Source organism: Schistocerca americana, chromosome 8, assembly GCF_021461395.2.
Source record: "Schistocerca americana isolate TAMUIC-IGC-003095 chromosome 8, iqSchAmer2.1, whole genome shotgun sequence".
NCBI classification, from domain to species: domain Eukaryota; kingdom Metazoa; phylum Arthropoda; class Insecta; order Orthoptera; family Acrididae; genus Schistocerca; species Schistocerca americana.
In genome coordinates, this window is record NC_060126.1 from 312,590,887 (window position 1) to 312,596,016 (window position 5,130).

Here is a 5,130-nt window from a genome sequence, read left to right on the forward strand (position 1 = left end):
GGCAGGTGCGGGCGATGTTGATATTTTGCAAACGATTCTGCGAGGCAGGTTTACGACACTGCTCGCAGGCTAGAAGGCATGGTGCGGCGGGCACTGTATACAAATTTGAAGTAATCAGGGCAGCACAGGGCACCGACGTGCTGTGGAGAACCCATACGTTGAAAGCTGACGTTTTAATTATCAGAGAGCACTCCACTTGTCGCCTCCAGAGGAACTACGTCAGAGGCATAGGAAAAAGACAGACAAATAAGCGAGCCCGGAGGCTCAAAACACGCAGTCATACCATCATTTTGTCCGCGTCTAGAACCGGATAGAAAAACGCCTGTTTAACTTGCAGGTCATCTGCGACGACTTTTTAGTGATGGATATCGGTGGTCAACCGGCCCGGTGAAGCTACCTCCAACGTCTGCTACACGGACGCATTGCTGTGGCGGGGTGCGTCGCACCTTGAAGCTAAGCCGGCGCGAGGAACGGGAGGGCTGGTGACCTCCATTCTTTGGGTGACGTCATCTGGCTGGCTGCAAGCTGCCGCCTGCAGGGGTGGTGCCAGGGCGCGAACTCACGGCGTCCCAGGCACAGAGCTATTCGCAGCCACTGAACGAGCTGCTAAGGCCCACTACAACGATGGCGGGCGGCTGCTTCTTTGCGGCGCTCTACATGGGGTTCACGGGTCACGCTTGAGGGAGCAGTCATCCGTGTTCCGGGCGACGGGCATAGTAAAGCACGCGTGAGCCACTCAGCCGTGGCGAGAATAGGAGCGCTATATCCGCAAGACTGGGCGATCTTGCGCCTCCGCTGCAGATTCCGTCATTGGCAAGCTGCGCGGCGCCGTCGCTGAGTTCCACACAAGCCCCGCTGTGTATCTTCGATGTAATAAAGACAATGGCCCACTTGCCTGTGTTTCTCTGCACGCTTCGGTGTGAGTCATCCCTCTCTCCCAAAACATACCTCTTGGTCTTTCTGACATTATACAAGCCCTGAGTTCGGGTAGTTGTAACAACGTGATCTGGGCAAGAATTGTCAAAATTATTTCGAAGATCTGTCGCTGGTATTGGTGTGTGGTCCATGGTTAACAGATATAGAATTTGGGTCCATACGAAAGATTTTACAATGTAGCACTACCTTAAGGGGACTTCTAGCCTAGGAGATGTGTTGTTCATCGTAAGCGACGACTCGAGAGGAATTTTAGAAGGCAGTGTAAAGTTCTGCACTCCATGAACTCGAAGAATGGTTTCAAAGTGTGAAATTGTCTCTAAAACACTAAACTCCGCCCGAACAGGCCATGAGGGCCCAACCGTACCGACCGGCCGCCGTGTCGTCCTCAGCCCACAGGTGTCATTGGATGCGGATATGGAGGAGCCTGTGGTCAGCACACCGCTCTCCCGGCCGTGTGTCAGTTTACGAGACCGGAGCCGCTACTCCTCGATGAAGTAGCTCCTCAGTTTGCCTCACAAGGGCTGAGCGCACTCCGCTTACCAACAGCGCTCGGCAGACCAGATGGTCACCCATCCAAGAGCTGGCCTAGCCCGACAGCGCTTAACTTCGGTGATCTGACGGGAACCGATGTTAGCACTGCGGTGAGGCCGTTGGCCAAATTATCACTAGCATCTCAAAAAACTACACATATCCCAGTGAAGTGTAACCTAGCAAGCGGTCCTGAAATAAAATTGAATGATATGACGATTGAAAGAAGCGTGGTAACGAGATATCTAGGTATATTCCTGGATAAATGTTCTGCACTGTCCAGTCACATTAATATAACCATCATGGTTTTAGAAATCATAGCTCGTGCGACACTCAGCTTGTCCATTTCTCACATGATGTACTGCGAGCTATAGATGAAGGGCAACAGGCAGATTCCACATTTATGGATTTCCGGAACGCATATGATACGGTGTCCCGTTCCAAACTCTTAACGAAGGTACAAGCATGTGGAATATCTTTCCAGAGAGTGGCTCGAAGACTTCTTAAGTAGTAGAACACAGCATGTTGTCCTCGACGGTGAGTGTTCATCAGATACAAGGGTATCGTCAGAATGACCCAGGGAAGTGTGATAGGACCGCAGTTATTTACTATATACAGAAATGATTTAGCACACAGAGTGGGCAGGGCTGAGGTTGATACTGCGGTGTTCGGGAAGGTGTCGTTTAGTGACTGTAGTAGGATACAACATGACTTAGACAAAATTTCTAGTTTGTGTGGTGAATGGCAACTATCTCTAAATTTAGAAAAATGTACGTTAACCAGGATGAGTAGGAAAAACAAACTTGTAATGTTCTAATGCGGCATTAGTACTGTCCTGCTTGGCAAATAACGTCGTTCAAATATATGGACGAAACATGACAAAGCAATGTGAAATGAAACTACCATGTGAGGATTGTGATAGGGAATATGAATGGTCGACTTCGATTTATTGGGAGAGTTGGGGGAAAATATTGTTCATCTCTAAAGGAAATCGCATATAGGACTCTAATTTGACCTATTCTTGAGTCCTGCTCGAGTGTTTGGTATCCATACCAGGTCAGATTAAAGAAACACAGCGAAGAAACTCAGAGGCACACTGCTAGATTTGTGGCCGAGAAGTTCGATCAACACGTAAGTGTTACAGAAATGCTACCTGAAGTCAAATGGGAATCCTGGAGGGAAGGAGTAGTTCGGTTTGAGGGACACGGTTGAGAAAATTTGGTATCCAGCATTTGAAGCGGACTGCAGGAACATTCTGCTGCCACCAATATACATTTCGCGGAAGGAGTACGAAAAAGGGATGCGGGAAATTAGGAGGTACAGGGAGGCAGACAGTAGTTTTTCCGTCGCTCTGCTTGCGAGGAACAAGAAAGATAATGATTAGTAGTGGTACCGGATGGCCTACGCCACGCATCGTACGGTGCCTTTCGGAGTATCTATGTAGAAGTAGACCTCGCTGACGACGCGACGTTACACCCCAGTGTTCCTTCCTTCTTATTGTCTGAACCGCTTATCACCCAAGTTTTACTTCCGCAGAAGAACACACTTCACACAGATACCTTCCTATAAGAATTCCTAATATTTAAATTTATATTCGGTATTAACATATCTCATCTTTTAAGAGAAACCTCTTTTTTTTTTTTTTTGCTATTGCCAGTCAACGTACTATGTCCTCTTTACTACGGCCATCGGCACTTAGTTTGATGCTCAATTAATAAAACTCAAGGAATATTTTCAGTGTCTCATTCCTAATCTAATTCCCTTAGATTTATTTGATTGGATTCGACTTCATTCCGTTGCCTTGGGTTTACTTTTGCTGATGTTCGTCTTATAAACTGTTTTCAAGACGCTGTCCGAGTTCTTTCCCAACTGTGACACAATTACAATATTATCGGCAACCCTCAAAATTTTGTTCCTTCTCCATAAACTTTAATTCCCTTTCCAAATTTCTTGTTAGCTTCCTTTACAGTTTTCTTAGCATATAGACTCAATAATATTGGGGTAGGCTACAAGCCTGTCCCACTCTCCTCTCAAACACGGCTTCCCTTTCATGTCATTCGACTCTTAAAACTGCAGGCTGGTTTCTGTACGAACAATGTACAGCTTTTTGCTCCCTCTCTTTTACCCCTTCTGCCTTCAGAATTTCAAAGAATGCAGCCCAGTCAACACTGTCGAAAGATTTCTGTACATATACAAATGCTATAAATGTAGATTTGCCTTTCCTCCGTATGTCTTCTAAGATAAGTCTTAGGGTAAGTATTGTCTGTGTGTTCCTACTTTCCTCCAGATCCAGACTGCTTCTACCAGCTTTTCCATTCTTTTATAAATAATTCGAGTCAATATTTTTCACTTATGCTTTATTAAACTGAAAGTTTGGCAGTATTCGCAGTTGTCAGCAACTGGCTTCTTCGGAACTGGAACGCTTACATTCTTCTTGAAGTACAAAGGTATTTCACCTGTCTCATATATTAGGTGGAATATTTTTGTCTCGGCCTGCTCTCCCAGTTATTTCAATAATTCTGAAGGAATGTTCGTTTGTGCCGTGTTTCGACTTAGGCCCATTAAATTCTTATCACAGTACCTATCTCCAATATCATATTCATTTACTTCCTGTTCCTATATAATTGTTTTCAAACTCGTTTTGTCGTGACAGTCTTTCTATAGATTCCTTCATCCCTCCAGCTTATCCATCTTTTTTGAATTCGGGCGCGCCACGTGAACTCTTGATGTTCATACAGCTACATCTGTTGCCTCTAATTGTCGCTTTAATTTTCCTGTTGCCAGCGTCTATCTACCGCATGGTCATGTATGCTTTGAATTTCTTCTCTAAACATTCCCGCTTTACCATTTTGAAATTTCTCTTTTCTTAGACGCCTGCAATCATTTTTGCCTATTTCACTTGTTGTAGTTTTACATTTCCTTCTCTTGTCAGTTAAATTCTGTGACTTTTTGTTTTATGCAATGATTTCTACTGGGCTACCCACAGGTAATTAATTCTTGGAACATCATTAATAGTAGATACATCAGGAGTTGTCAACAGATTTTCTGTAAACACATCAAGATTCACCAGTAGATTTTCTGAAACATATCCCTAGGGATAATGTTTTCATATTTTATTGCAAACCGATGAGCACTTCAGTACTAGCAATTATATTTATAGCTACATCCACCGTCTCACCACTTTGCTAATACTGACATAAAAACGTTTTATGTCCGTGTAATTACAGTCGTTTGCCTGCCTCTAGGACTCTTAAATATAGTATACGAACGCCAGAGAATTAAAAATTCATATTCTGGCCGTTCAATAACGCCTAACTCTCTCTCTGTCTTTCTCTCCCCCTGTCACACATACACACACACACACACACACACACACACACACACACACACACACACACATGCATTTGAAAGTGAGCGCCACAATCTGCGAGACCGCTTACTTGTACGGCTTATGAAAACGCGCGCCGTATCTTTGAAAGAGGTGATACAGGCAAAAGCTATTGGATTATTCCGATTACCTACTTATTTAATACAGCTGATATGCGAGACAGTGGTTTTTGTACTTGAAAGCAGGCTAACGATAAAATCCACAGTTTATCGCACTCATTATGCCAAGAATGTAAAGGGTAGTTCCGTATTACGAGTTAGCTAGCGTGCATTCGCTAG

The 5,130-nt window shown here is 44.5% G+C and overlaps 1 pseudogene; it reads right to left on the minus strand.

Moving 5' to 3' along the window:
- Nucleotides 1-1,473: 1,473 nt before the first annotated feature.
- LOC124546316 lies at nucleotides 1,474-1,591 on the minus strand (annotated as a pseudogene).
- Between the last annotated feature and the right edge of the window lie 3,539 nt (nucleotides 1,592-5,130).